General features: G+C 60.7%; 1 protein-coding gene across 12 annotated transcripts in view; it reads left to right on the top strand.

Annotated features, from left to right (window-relative positions):
• CENPI (centromere protein I) overlaps positions 1-15,755 on the top strand; it is a 154,276-nt gene that overhangs the window by 1,072 nt on the left and 137,449 nt on the right. For 3 of the 12 annotated variants that reach the window (XM_073639683.1, XM_073639684.1, XM_073639682.1), the window contains exon 2: positions 12,265-12,347. The exons of 8 other annotated variants lie outside the window; for them this stretch is intronic. The gene's annotated coding sequence lies outside the window, so the exon portion shown is untranslated. Of the gene's footprint in view, positions 1-12,264; positions 12,420-15,755 lie in introns of all 12 variants that reach the window. One more of the 12 variants, XM_073639686.1, reaches the window with a different exon arrangement.

Here is a 15,755-nt window from a genome sequence, read left to right on the forward strand (position 1 = left end):
CCCCCGCACCTCCCTGCACATCTGCCGCATCCCCCCGCACCTCCCTGCACATCTGCTGCATCCCCCCGCACCTCCCTGCGCATCTGCCGCATCCCCCCGCACCTCCCTGCACATCTGCTGCATCCCCCCGCACCTCCCTGCGCATCTGCCGCATCCCCCCGCACCTCCCTGCACATCTGCCGCATCCCCCCGCACCTCCCTGCACATCTGCTGCATCCCCCCGCACCTCCCTGCGCATCTGCCGCATCCCCCCGCACCTCCCTGCGCATCTGCCGCATCCCCCCGCACCTCCCTGCGCATCTGCTGCATCCCCTCGCACCTCCCTGCACATCTGCCGCATCCCCCCGCACCTCCCTGCGCATCTGCCGCATCCCCCCGCACCTCCCTGCGCATCTGCCGCATCCCCCCGCACCTCCCTGCGCATCTGCCGCATCCCCCCGCACCTCCCTGCACATCTGCCGCATCCCCCCGCACCTCCCTGCACATCTGCCGCATCCCCCCGCACCTCCCTGCACATCTGCCGCATCCCCCCGCACCTCCCTGCACATCTGCCGCATCCCCCCGCACCTCCCTGCACATCTGCCGCATCCCCCCGCACCTCCCTGCGCATCTGCCGCATCCCCCCGCACCTCCCTGCGCATCTGCCGCATCCCCCCGCACCTCCCTGCGCATCTGGTGCATCCCCCCGCACCTCCCTGCGCATCTGCCGCATCCCCCCGCACCTCCCTGCATATCTGCCGCATCCCCCCGCACCTCCCTGCGCATCTGCCGCATCCCCCCGCACCTCCCTGCGCATCTGCCGCATCCCCCCGCACCTCCCTGCACATCTGCCGCATCCCCCCGCACCTCCCTGCACATCTGCCGCATCCCCCCGCACCTCCCTGCACATCTGCCGCATCCCCCCGCACCTCCCTGCACATCTGCCGCACCTCCCTGCACATCTGCCGCATACCCCCGCACCTCCCTGCGCATCTGCTGCATCCCCCCGCACCTCCCTGCGCATCTGCCGCATCCCCCCGCACCTCCCTGCGCATCTGCCGCATCCCCCCGCACCTCCCTGCGCATCTGCCGCATCCCCCCGCACCTCCCTGCGCATCTGCCGCATCCCCCCGCACCTCCCTGCGCATCTGCCGCATCCCCCCGCACCTCCCTGCGCATCTGCCGCATCCCCCCGCACCTCCCTGCGCATCTGCCGCATCCCCCCGCACCTCCCTGCGCATCTGCCGCATCCCCCCGCACCTCCCTGCGCATCTGCCGCATCCCCCCGCACCTCCCTGCGCATCTGCCGCATCCCCCCGCACCTCCCTGCGCATCTGCCGCATCCCCCCGCACCTCCCTGCACATCTGCAGCATTCCCCCCTGCACATCTGCTGCATCCCCCCGCACCTCCCCGCACATCTGCCGCATCCCCCCGCACCTCCCCGCACATCTGCCGCATCCCCCGCACCTCCCTGCACATCTGCCGCATCCCCCGCACATCTGCCGCATCCCCCCGCACCTCCCTGCACATCTGCCGCATCCCCCCGCACCTCCCTGCACATCTGCCGCATCCCCCCCGCACCTCCCTGCGCATCTACAGCATTCCCACCCCCCGCACCTCCCTGCGCATCTACAGCATTCCCACCCCCCGCACCTCCCTGTGCATCTGCAGCATTCCCCCCGCACCTCCCTGTGCATCTGCAGCATCCCCCCCCGCACCTCCCTGCACATCTGCCGCATCCCCCGCACATCTGCCGCATCCCCCCGCACCTCCCTGCGCATCTGCCGCATCCCCCCGCACCTCCCTGCGCATCTGCCGCATCCCCCCGCACCTCCCTGCGCATCTGCCGCATCCCCCCGCACCTCCCTGCGCATCTGGCGCATCCCCCCGCACCTCCCTGCACATCTGCCGCATCCCCCCGCACCTCCCTGCACATCTGCCGCATCCCCCCGCACCTCCCTGCACATCTGCCGCATCCCCCCGCACCTCCCTGCACATCTGCCGCATCCCCCCGCACCTCCCTGCACATCTGCCGCATCCCCCCGCACCTCCCTGCACATCTGCTGCATCCCCCCCGCACCTCCCTGCACATCTGCCGCATCCCCCCGCACCTCCCTGCACATCTGCCGCACCTCCCTGCACATCTGCTGCATCCCCTCGCACCTCCCTGCACATCTGCTGCATCCCCCCGCACCTCCCTGCACATCTGCTGCATCCCCCCGCACCTCCCTGCGCATCTGCTGCATCCCCCCGCACCTCCCTGCGCATCTGCTGCATCCCCCCGCACCTCCCTGCGCATCTGCCGCATCCCCCCGCACCTCCCTGCGCATCTGCCGCATCCCCCCGCACCTCCCTGCGCATCTGCCGCATCCCCCCGCACCTCCCTGCGCATCTGCCGCATCCCCCCGCACCTCCCTGCGCATCTGCCGCATCCCCCCGCACCTCCCTGCACATCTGCCGCATCCCCCCGCACCTCCCTGCACATCTGCCGCATCCCCCCGCACCTCCCTGCACATCTGCCGCACCTCCCTGCACATCTGCCGCATACCCCCGCACCTCCCTGCGCATCTGCCGCATCCCCCCGCACCTCCCTGCGCATCTGCCGCATCCCCCCGCACCTCCCTGCGCATCTGCCGCATCCCCCCGCACCTCCCTGCGCATCTGCCGCATCCCCCCGCACCTCCCTGCGCATCTGCCGCATCCCCCCGCACCTCCCTGCGCATCTGCCGCATCCCCCCGCACCTCCCTGCGCATCTGCCGCATCCCCCCGCACCTCCCTGCGCATCTGCCGCATCCCCCCGCACCTCCCTGCGCATCTGCCGCATCCCCCCGCACCTCCCTGCGCATCTGCCGCATCCCCCCGCACCTCCCTGCGCATCTGCCGCATCCCCCCGCACCTCCCTGCGCATCTGCCGCATCCCCCCGCACCTCCCTGCGCATCTGCCGCATCCCCCCGCACCTCCCTGCGCATCTGCCGCATCCCCCCGCACCTCCCTGCACATCTGCAGCATTCCCCCCTGCACATCTGCTGCATCCCCCCGCACCTCCCCGCACATCTGTCGCATCCCCCCGCACCTCCCCGCACATCTGTCGCATCCCCCCGCACCTCCCCGCACATCTGCCGCATCCCCCGCACATCTGCCGCATCCCCCCGCACCTCCCTGCACATCTGCCGCACCTCCCTGCACATCTGCCGCATCCCCCCGCATCTCACTGCGCATCTACAGCATTCCCACCCCCCGCACCTCACTGCGCATCTACAGCATTCCCACCCCCCGCACCTCCCTGCGCATCTGCTGCATCCCCCCGCACCTCCCTGCACATCTGCCGCATCCCCCCGCACCTCCCTGCACATCTGCCGCATCCCCCCGCACCTCCCTGCACATCTGCTGCATCTCCCTGCGCATCTGCCGCATCCCCCCGCACCTCCCTGCACATCTGCTGCATCCCCCCGCACCTCCCTGCGCATCTGCCGCATCCCCCCGCACCTCCCTGCGCATCTGCCGCATCCCCCCGCACCTCCCTGCACATCTGCCGCATCCCCCCGCACCTCCCTGCGCATCTGCCGCATCCCCCCGCACCTCCCTGCGCATCTGCCGCATCCCCCCGCACCTCCCTGCGCATCTGCCGCATCCCCCCGCACCTCCCTGCGCATCTGCCGCATCCCCCCGCACCTCCCTGCGCATCTGCCGCATCCCCCGCACCTCCCTGCGCATCTGCCGCATCCCCCCGCACCTCCCTGCACATCTGCCGCATCCCCCCGCACCTCCCTGCACATCTGCCGCATCCCCCCGCACCTCCCTGCACATCTGCCGCACCTCCCTGCGCATCTGCCGCATCCCCCCGCACCTCCCTGCGCATCTGCCGCATCCCCCCGCACCTCCCTGCGCATCTGCCGCATCCCCCCGCACCTCCCTGCGCATCTGCCGCATCCCCCCGCACCTCCCTGCGCATCTGCCGCATCCCCCCGCACCTCCCTGCGCATCTGCCGCATCCCCCCGCACCTCCCTGCGCATCTGCCGCATCCCCCCGCACCTCCCTGCGCATCTGCCGCATCCCCCCGCACCTCCCTGCGCATCTGCCGCATCCCCCCGCACCTCCCTGCGCATCTGCCGCATCCCCCCGCACCTCCCTGCACATCTGCAGCATTCCCCCCTGCACATCTGCCGCATCTCCCCGCACATCTGCCGCATCCCCCCGCACCTCCCCGCACATCTGCCGCATCCCCCGCACCTCCCTGCACATCTGCCGCATCCCCCGCACATCTGCCGCATCCCCCCGCACCTCCCTGCACATCTGCCGCATCCCCCCGCACCTCCCTGCACATCTGCCGCACCCCCCCCGCATCTCACTGCGCATCTACAGCATTCCCACCCCCCGCACCTCCCTGCGCATCTACAGCATTCCCACCCCCCGCACCTCACTGCGCATCTACAGCATTCCCACCCCCCGCACCTCACTGCGCATCTACAGCATTCCCACCCCCCTCATCTCACTGCGCATCTACAGCATTCCCACCCCCCTCATCTCACTGCGCATCTACAGCATTCCCACCCCCCGCACCTCGCTGCGCATCTACAGCATTCCCACCCCCCTCATCTCACTGCGCATCTACAGCATTCCCACCCCCCGCACCTCACTGCGCATCTACAGCATTCCCACCCCCCGCACCTCACTGCGCATCTACAGCATTCCCACCCCCCGCACCTCACTGCGCATCTACAGCATTCCCACCCCCCGCACCTCCCTGCGCATCTGCAGCATTCCCCCCGCACCTCCCTGCGCATCTGCAGCATTCCCCCCGCACCTCCCTGCGCATCTGCAGCATTCCCCCCGCACCTCCCTGCGCATCTGCAGCATTCCCCCCGCACCTCCCTGCGCATCTGCAGCATTCCCCCCGCACCTCCCTGCGCATCTGCAGCATTCCCCCCGCACCTCCCTGCGCATCTACAGCATTCCCACCCCCGCACCTCACTGCGCATCTACAGCATTCCCACCCCCGCACCTCCCTGCGCATCTGCAGCATTCCTCCCGCATCTCACTGCGCATCTACAGCATTCCCACCCCCCGCACCTCACTACGCATCTACAGCATTCCCACCCCCTGCACATCTGCAGCATTCCCCCCCGCACCTCACTGCATATCTACAGAATTCCCACCCCCCGCACCACCCTGCGCATCTGCAGCATTCCCCCCCCGCATCTCACTGTGCATCTACAGCATTCCCACCTCCCTGCGCATCTACAGCATTCCCACCCCCCGCACCTCCCTGCGCATCTGCAGCATTCCCCCCCCGCATCTCACTGAGCATCTACAGCATTCCCACCCCCCGCACCTCCCTTCGCATCTGCAGCATTCCCCCCCGCATCTCACTGCGCATCTACAGCATTCCCACCCCCCGCACCTCACTGCGCGTCTACAGCATTCCCACCCCCCCGCACCTCCCTGCGCATCTGCAGCATTCCCCCCCGCATCTCACTGCACATCTACAGCATTCCCACCCCCCGCACCTCCATGCGCATCTACAGCATTCCCACCCCCCGCACCTCCCTGCGCATCTGCAGCATTCCCCCCCGCATCTCACTGCACATCTACAGCATTCCCACCCCCCGCACCTCCCTGCTCATCTACAGCATTCCCCCCCCCGCATCTCACTGCGCATCTACAGAATTCCCACCCCCCGCACCTCAGTGCGCATCTACAGCATTCCCACCCCCCGCACCTCCGTGCGCATCTACAGCATTCCCACCTCCCTGCGCATCTGCTGCATTCCCCCCCGCATCTCACTGCGCATCTACAGCATTCCCACCCCCCGCACCTCACTGCGCATCTACAGCATTCCCACCCCCCGCACCTCCCTGCGCATCTGCAACATTCCTCCCCGCATCTCACTGCGCATCTACAGCATTCCCACCCCCCGCTCCTCACTGCGCATCTACAGCATTCCCACCCCCCGCACCTCCCTGCGCATCTGCAGCATTCCCCCCCGCATCTCACTGCGCATCTACAGCATTCGCACCCCCGCACCTCACTGCGCATCTACAGCATTCCCACCCCCCGCACCTCACTGCGCATCTACAGCATTCCCACCCCCCGCACCTCACTGCGCATCTACAGCATTCCCACCCCCCGCACCTCCCTGCGCATCTGCAGCATTCCCCCCCGCATCTCACTGCGCATCTACAGCATTCCCACCCCCCTCACCTCCCTGCGCATATACAGCATTCCCACCCCCCCGCACCTCCCTGTGCATCTGCAACATTCTCCCCCCGCATCTCACTGAGCATCTACAGCATTCCCACCCCCCGCACCTCCCTTCTCATCTGCAGCATTCCCCCCCGCATCTCACTGCGCATCTACAGCATTCCCACCCCCGCACCTCACTCAGCATCTACAGCATTCCCACCCCCCCCGCACCTCACTGCGCATCTGCAACATTCCTCCCCGCATCTCACTGCGCATCTACAGCATTCCCACCCCCCGCACCTCACTGCGCATCTACAGCATTCCCACCCCCCGCACCTCCCTGCGCATCTGCAGCATTCACCCCCGCATCTCACTGCGCATCTACAGCATTCCCACCCCCCTCACCTCCCTGCGCATATACAGCATTCCCACCCCCCCGCACCTCCCTGTGCATCTGCAACATTCCCCCCGCATCTCACTGAGCATCTACAGCATTCCCACCCCCCGCACCTCCCTTCTCATCTGCAGCATTCCCCCCGCATCTCACTGCGCATCTACAGCATTCCCACCCCCGCACCTCACTCAGCATCTACAGCATTCCCACCCCCCACGCACCTCACTGTGCATCTACAGCATTCCCACCCCCCGCACCTCACTGCGCATCTACAGCATTCCCACCCCCCGCACCTCCCTGCGCATCTGCAACATTCCTCCCCGCATCTCACTGCGCATCTACAGCATTCCAACCCCCGCACCTCCCTGCGCATCTGCAGCATTCCCCCCGCATCTCACTGCGCATCTACAGAATTCCCACCCCCCGCACCTCACTGCGCATCTACAGCATTCCCACCCCCCGCACCTCCCTGCGCATCTACAGCATTCCTGCCCCCCGCACCTCCCTGCGCATCTGCAACATTCCTCCCCGCCTCTCACTGCGCATCTACAGCATTCCCACCCCCCGCACCTCACTGCGCATCTACAGCATTCCTGCCCCTCGCACCTCCCTGCGCATCTGCAACATTCCTCCCCGCATCTCACTGCGCATCTACAGCATTCCCACCCCCCGCACCTCACTGCGCATCTACAGCATTCCCACCCCCCGCACCTCCCTGAGCATCTGCAGCATTCCCCCCCGCATCTCACTGCGCATCTAAAGCATTCCCATTCCCCGCACCTCCCTGCGCATCTGCAGCATTCCCCCCACATCTCATTGCGCATCTACAGCATTCCCCCCGCACCTCACTGCGCATCTACAGCATTCCCACCCCCCGCACCTCACTGTGCATCTACAGCATTCCCACCCCCCGCACCTCACTGTGCATCTACAGCATTCCCACCCCCCGCACCTCACTGCGCATCTACAGCATTCCCACCCCCTGCATCTCACTGCGCATCTACAGCATTCCCACCCCCCGCACCTCACTGCGCATCTACAGCATTCCCCCCCGCACCTCCCTGGACATCTGCAGCAGTCCCCCCCGCACCTCACTGCGCATCTACAGCATTTCCACCCCCCGCACCTCACTGCGCATCTACAGCATTCCCACCCCCCGCATCTCACTGCGCATCTACAGCATTCCCCCCCCACCTCCCTGCGCATCTACAGAATTCCAACCCCCGCACCTCCCTGCGCATCTGCAGCATTCCCCCCGCATCTCACTGCGCATCTACAGCATTCCCACCCCCCGCACCTCACTGCGCATCTACAGCATTCGCACCTCCCTGCGCATCTGCAACATTCCTCCCCTTATCTCACTGCGCATCTACAGCATTCCCACCCCCCGCACCTCCCTGCGCATCTACAGCATTCCCACCCCCCGCACCTCACTGCGCATCTACAGCATTCGCACCTCCCTGCGCATCTGCAACATTCCTCCCCTTATCTCACTGCGCATCTACAGCATTCCCACCCCCCGCACCTCCCTGCGCATCTACAGCATTCCCACCCCCCGCACCTCCCTGCGCATCTACAGCATTCCCACCCCCCGCACCTCCCTGCGCTTCTGCAGCATTCCCCCTGCATCTCACTGCGCATCTACAGCATTCCCACCCCCCGCACCTCAGTGCGCATCTACAGCATTCCCCCCCGCATCTCACTGCGCATCTACAGTATTCCCACCCCCCGCACCTCACTGAGCATGTACAGCATTCCCCCCCGCATCTCACTGCGCATCTACAGCATTCCCACCCCCCGCACCTCACTGCGCATCTACAGCTTTCCCATCCCCCGCACCTCACTGCGCATCTACAGCATTCCCACCCCCCGCATCTCACTGCGCATCTACAGCATTCCCACCCCCCGCATCTCACTGCGCATCTACAGCATTCCCACCCCCCGCACCTCGCTGCGCATCTACAGCATTCCCACCCCCCGCACCTCACTGCGCATCTGCAGCATTCCCACCCCCGCACCTCACTGCGCATCTACAGCATTCCCCCCTGCACCTCCCTGCGCATCTGCAGCATTCCCCCGCACCTCCCTGCGCAACTGCAGCATTCCCCCGCACCTCCCTGCGCATCTGCAGCATTCCCCCCGCACCTCCCTGCGCATCTGCAGCATTCCCCCCGCACCTCCCTGCGCATCTGCAGCATTCCCCCCGCACCTCCCTGCGCATCTGCAGCATTCCCCCCGCACCTCCCTGCGCATCTGCAGCATTCCCCCCGCACCTCCTTGCGCATCAGCAGCATTCCCCCCCCCCGCACCTCCCTGCGCATCTGCAGCATTCCCCCCCCCGCATCTCACTGAGCATCTACAGCATTCCCAACCCCCGCACCTCACTGCGCATCTACAGCATTCCCACCCCCCGCACCTCCCTGCTCATCTGCAGCATTCCCCCCCCGCATCTCACTGTGCATCTACAGCATTCCCACCCCCCGCACCTCACTGCGCATCTACAGCATTCCCACCCCCCTCATCTCACTGCGCATCTACAGCATTCCCACCCCCCTCATCTCACTGCGCATCTACAGCATTCCCACCCCCCGCACCTCACTGCGCATCTACAGCATTCCCACCCCCCGCACCTCACTGCGCATCTACAGCATTCCCACCCCCCGCACCTCACTGCGCATCTACAGCATTCCCACCCCCCGCACCTCCCTGCGCTTCTGCAGCATTCCCCCCGCATCTCACTGCGCATCTACAGCATTCCCACCCCCCGCACCTCAGTGCGCATCTACAGCATTCCCCCCCGCATCTCACTGCGCATCTACAGTATTCCCACCCCCCGCACCTCACTGAGCTTGTACAGCATTCCCCCCCGCATCTCACTGCGCATCTACAGCATTCCCACCCCCCGCACCTCACTGCGCATCTACAGCTTTCCCATCCCCGCACCTCACTGCGCATCTACAGCATTCCCACCCCCCGCATCTCACTGCGCATCTACAGCATTCCCACCCCCCGCATCTCACTGCGCATCTACAGCATTCCCACCCCCCGCACCTCGCTGCGCATCTACAGCATTCCCACCCCCCGCACCTCCCTGCGCATCTGCAGCATTCCCACCCCCGCACCTCCCTGCGCATCTACAGCATTCCCCCCTGCACCTCCCTGCGCATCTGCAGCATTCCCCCGCACCTCCCTGCGCATCTGCAGCATTCCCCCCGCACCTCCCTGCGCATCTGCAGCATTCCCCCCGCACCTCCCTGCGCATCTGCAGCATTCCCCCCGCACCTCCCTGCGCATCTGCAGCATTCCCCCCGCACCTCCTTGCGCATCTACAGCATTCCCCCCCCGCACCTCCCTGCGCATCTGCAGCATTCCCCCCCCGCATCTCACTGAGCATCTACAGCATTCCCAACCCCCGCACCTCACTGCGCATCTACAGCATTCCCACCCCCCGCACCTCCCTGCTCATCTGCAGCATTCCCCCCCGCATCTCACTGCGCATCTACAGCATTCCCACCCCCCGCACCTCACTGCGCATCTACAGCATTCCCACCCCCCTCATCTCACTGCGCATCTACAGCATTCCCACCCCCCTCATCTCACTGCGCATCTACAGCATTCCCACCCCCCGCACCTCACTGCGCATCTACAGCATTCCCACCCCCCGCACCTCACTGCGCATCTACAGCATTCCCACCCCCCGCACCTCACTGCGCATCTACAGCATTCCCACCCCCCGCACCTCACTGCGCATCTACAGCATTCCCACCCCCCGCACCTCCCTGCGCATCTACAGCATTCCCCCCTGCACCTCCCTGCGCATCTGCAGCATTCCCCCGCACCTCCCTGCGCATCTGCAGCATTCCCCCGCACCTCCCTGCGCATCTGCAGCATTCCCCCCGCACCTCCCTGCGCATCTGCAGCATTCCCCCCGCACCTCCCTGCGCATCTGCAGCATTCCCCCCGCACCTCCCTGCGCATCTGCAGCATTCCCCCCGCACCTCCCTGCGCATCTGCAGCATTCCCCCCGCACCTCCCTGCGCATCTACAGCATTCCCACCCCCGCACCTCCCTGCGCATCTACAGCATTCCCACCCCCGCACCTCACTGCGCATCTACAGCATTCCCACCCCCGCACCTCCCTGCGCATCTGCAGCATTCCTCCCGCATCTCACTGCGCATCTACAGCATTCCCACCCCCCGCACCTCACTGCGCATCTACAGCATTCCCACCCCCTGCACATCTGCAGCATTCCCCCCCGCACCTCACTGCGCATCTACAGAATTCCCACCCCCCGCACCACCCTGCGCATCTGCAGCATTCCCCCCCCGCATCTCACTGTGCATCTACAGCATTCCCACCTCCCTGCGCATCTACAGCATTCCCACCCCCCGCACCTCCCTGCGCATCTGCAGCATTCCCCCCCGCATCTCACTGAGCATCTACAGCATTCCCACCCCCCGCACCTCCCTTCACATCTGCAGCATTCCCCCCCGCATCTCACTGCGCATCTACAGCATTCCCACCCCCCGCACCTCACTGCGCGTCTACAGCATTCCCACCCCCCCGCACCTCCCTGCGCATCTGCAGCATTCCCCCCCGCATCTCACTGCACATCTACAGCATTCCCACCCCCTGCACCTCCGTGCGCATCTACAGCATTCCCACCTCCCTGCGCATCTGCTGCATTCCCCCCCGCATCTCACTGCGCATCTACAGCATTCCCTCCCCCCGCACCTCACTGCGCATCTACAGCATTCCCACCCCCCGCACCTCCCTGCGCATCTGCAACATTCCTCCCCGCATCTCACTGCGCATCTACAGCATTCCCACCCCCCGCTCCTCACTGCGCATCTACAGCATTCCCACCCCCCGCACCTCCCTGCGCATCTGCAGCATTCCCCCCCGCATCTCACTGCGCATCTACAGCATTCGCACCTCCCTGCGCATCTGCAGCATTCCCACCCCCGCACCTCACTGCGCATCTACAGCATTCCCACCCCCCGCACCTCACTGCGCATCTACAGCATTCCCACCCCCCGCACCTCCCTGCGCATCTGCAGCATTCCCCCCCGCATCTCACTGCGCATCTACAGCATTCCCACCCCCCTCACCTCCCTGCGCATCTTCAACATTCTCCCCCCGCATCTCACTGAGCATCTACAGCATTCCCACCCCCCGCACCTCCCTTCTGATCTGCAGCATTCCCCCCCGCACCTCACTGCGCATCTACAGCATTGCCACTCACTGCGCATATATAGCATTCCCACCCCCAGCACCTCACTGTGCATTAACAGCATTCCCCCTCGCACCTCCCTGGAGATCTGCAGCATTCCCCCCCGCACCTCACTGCGCATCTACAGCATTCCCCCCCGCACCTCACTGCGCATCTACAGCATTCCCCCTCGCACCTCCCTGGAGATCTGCAGCATCCCCCCCCGCACCTCACTGCGCATCTACAGCATTCCCACCCCCCGCACCTCCCTGCACATCTGCAGCATTCCCCCCCGCACCTCCCTGCACATCTGCAGCATTCCCACCCCCGCACCTCCCTGCGCATCTACAGCATTCCCACCCCCCGCACCTCACTGCGCATCTACAGCATTCCCACCCCCCGCACCTCACTGTGCATCTACAGCATTTTTCATTTTATTTTGGATGTTTGAGGGGTAAAAGTTTAGCAGCAGTTTCTTTTTTTTTCCCCAGAAATGTAGAAAAGCTGTTTCTTCAGGGACCTCTTCAGATATCAGTGGACCTTGAGTGGCCGATATATTGGAAACTCCCCAAAAGTGAGACCATTTTAAAAACCGCTGCCCTCAAATACTTCAAAATAGCTGTCAGGACATTTCTTCACTGTTCAGGTGCTACACAGGAATTAATGCAAAGTGGAATGAAAAAAAAATTGTGATTTTTACTCTAAAATGTTACTTTAGCTCTAATTTTTCTCCACGTTTACAAAGAATAGTACCAGAAAATGGAGCCCACAATTTGTTACCCAGTTTGTTCTGAACGCCCTGACGCCCCACATGTGGTCAGAAACCTCTGGACAAAGGTCAGGGAAGGGAAGAGACGCCATTCGAATTTTGGAACACAAATTTGGTTAAATCCAACAAAAATGTGATTCAGACGAAACAGAACCACCCACTATAATGAGGCAGATGGAGACACTTTGGAGTCCATTTGACGTCTGCTCCGGTGGTCTCCATCTTTTTAGGTGTGCACAGAACTGTCTAAAATGATGGGACACCACCGGAACACAGACCGGTCCAAAGGGACTCCATCTGCTGATCAGTGGGTGGGTCTGTCCCGGGTTTTGTCTGAATGGTTTCGTGGAATTTACACGGAAACCCCAACGTAAGCGCTCAGCAGAGAGCACAGGATAAATGTGACACGAGCCTTGGTCTTATTTATTGGGAGGCAGAATGAACAAATAGCAGAACAAGAATGGCTTTTATTTTTTTCGCCGTTCCGCGTGCAGTATAAGTGATGTGATGACTTTATTCTTCAAGTCGGTACGATACGAGATTTTTATCTTTTTTTTTTTTTTCATGTTTTGCTGCTGTTACACAGTAAAAATGCTTTTTTATTAAAAAAAAATGTTTTTCCGTCAGTATATTCTGAGATGTGTAACTTTTTTATTGTTATGAGAGCTTTTTTTTTTTGTATGACGAGTTGGAGATTTTTTGGTACCATTTTGGGGCACATAACATTTTTCATCGCTTTTTATTCAAGTTTCTCGGACACAGAATGAACAAAAACCAGCAATTCAGTTATTATAAATATATTTTACGCAATTCACTTTGTGGAAACAACAATATTTTACAAAAATGAATTTGTCTTTAGTTCACCATATTCTGAGAGCTGTAAGGGTATGTGCACACGATGCAGAAATGAAGCAGAAAATTTCTGCATCTCCCTGGCCGAAAAAACGCATGCAGATTGTACATGCGTTTTTCCTGCGGAATACATGCGGATTCACATGCGTTTCCGCATGTGGATTGACAAGCGCTTTCCAGGCGATTTTAGCATCACCTGGAAAGTGCTTGACAACTAGATCACACTATATAAATCCATGCAACCGGCAACAGGCATGGATTTATATAGTGTGACCCGAGAGAATGGTAAAAATAAAAAATACATGTATACTTTACCCTCCGATGGCCCGCGCTGTCCTGCCCACTCCGTTCTCCCGGCTGCCGGCAACTTTGAATTGAAAGACCTGCCGACGTCAGCGTCACGTGACCCGTCACATGACTCTGACGTCAGTGCAGGTCCTACAACTCACTGCAAGTGCCGGGAACCAAGCAGGAGCGCTGCGCGGGCCGACAGAAGGTAAGGATACATTTATTTTTTATTTTATTCTTTTTTTACAGATTTTTTAATGGTACCTGGGTGTGGATGAGACTCTCCTGTCCTCTACACCCGGGTACCATCCGCACATTAGAACGCGCCAATAGCGCAAGTACAAATGCAGTCTTGCGGAATTGGCGCGTTCTAATGCAAGTCAATGGCGGCGAAAACGCTGCGTTTCCGCAAAATTAATTGACATGCTGCGGATTTTTGAGCGCAGCGTTTACGCTGCGGAAAAATCCGCATCATGGGCACAGCACATGCGGATTTCAATTGGGGAACATTGCTGCCCTTCTACCATGCGTTTTTAATGCGTTTCCGCGGCGTTTACGCAACTGCAAAAACGCCGCGGAAACGCATTAAATATGCATCGTGTGAACTCAGCCTAACTTTATTTTTTCCCTAATGAGACAAATGCTTGTAATTTTGTGTTTTTATTTATGCCATTTTTTCCACCTTTGACATTTTGATCACTTTTTTTGTGAGTCAATATGATAAAAAAGTGAAATTTTTTGAGTGTTTTTTTATTTATGGTATTTACCGTTCGGAATAAATAACTTGCCAGTTGTACAGGGTGGCCCATTTATATGGATACACCTAAATAAAATGGGAATGGATGGTGATATTAACTTCCTGTTTGTGGCACATTAGTATATGGGAGGGGGAAAACTTTTCCAGATTGGGGGGGGGGGGGTGACCATGGCGGCCATTTTGAAGCCGGACATTTTGGATCAAAGTTTATTTTTTTCAATGGGAAGAAACAACGGATACTGGAAGCCTCTGCTTGCATTTCTTCTGCGGTGTTGCTATCAGTGTGTCAAGAGTGAGAGAAGAGGGTTACATTGACAATCCAACACAATGGGCAGCACTTTGAACACATTTTATAAGTGGTCATAATCTTGTAAATAACTCATGAAAGAATAAAGTTCTGTTAAAACCAAGCACACCATTGTTTTTCTTACGAAATTCTCAATAAGTTTGATGTGTCACATGACCCTATTCCCATTGAAAAAAGTAAAGTTGAATCCAAAATAGCCGACTTCAAAATGGCCACAATGATCACCACTCATCTGGAAAAGTTTTCCCCCTCCCATATACTAATGTGCCACAAACAGGGAGTTGATATCACCATCCATTCCCATTTAATTTAAGTGTATCCATATAAATGGCCCACCCTGTATAGATCAGGTCTTCCCAGACTCGGCGATACCAGTTATGTGGATTTTTTTTGTCTTTGTTTCATCACAAACTCTGCGTTTTTAGTTTTCGTGATTTTGTGTGCTTTTTTTATTTTACTTTTTATTTTTTATCAAGTCCCACTGTGGTACATGTATAATTTTTACTCTGATTGATGACTTCCTGTGAGACGCTGCTTATATCTAGATCTCACAGGCCACCGTATCCTGGGGTCATTAGATGACCTTAGAGTACCATGGCAACTATCGGCACCCGCAATTATAATCGCAGGAGGTTCTATCCTGCTATAGGGGATCTTTTAACCACTTTGATACCACGGTATTGAAGGGGTTAATCGGCTCCAAAACCGGCCAGGCTGATCCTGCAGGGTGTCAGCTGTCACCCGCGGGAATTTAGGTTGCAATTGCTGTTTTAAAACAACGATGAGGAAATATTGCCCCTTAATGGCCGCTGTTTCTATGTGTATTGGTAGTCGTTAAGGGCAGGGCTGTGGAGTCGGTAAGCCAAACCTCCGACTCTAACTCCACAATTCCCACGACTCCGACCCCCTCATACATGGCTCATGTGTAAGTGATAAATTTACTGCAGCACAGATTCATCTCAGCTAAAAGTCCAGACCCTCAGATCAGGAATAGGACAGACATTTATAG

The sequence above is a fragment of the Phyllobates terribilis genome, unplaced genomic scaffold (genome assembly GCF_046119375.1).
Source record: "Phyllobates terribilis strain yellow unplaced genomic scaffold, ASM4611937v1 Scaffold_7__3_contigs__length_470593459, whole genome shotgun sequence".
NCBI lineage: Eukaryota > Metazoa > Chordata > Amphibia > Anura > Dendrobatidae > Phyllobates > Phyllobates terribilis.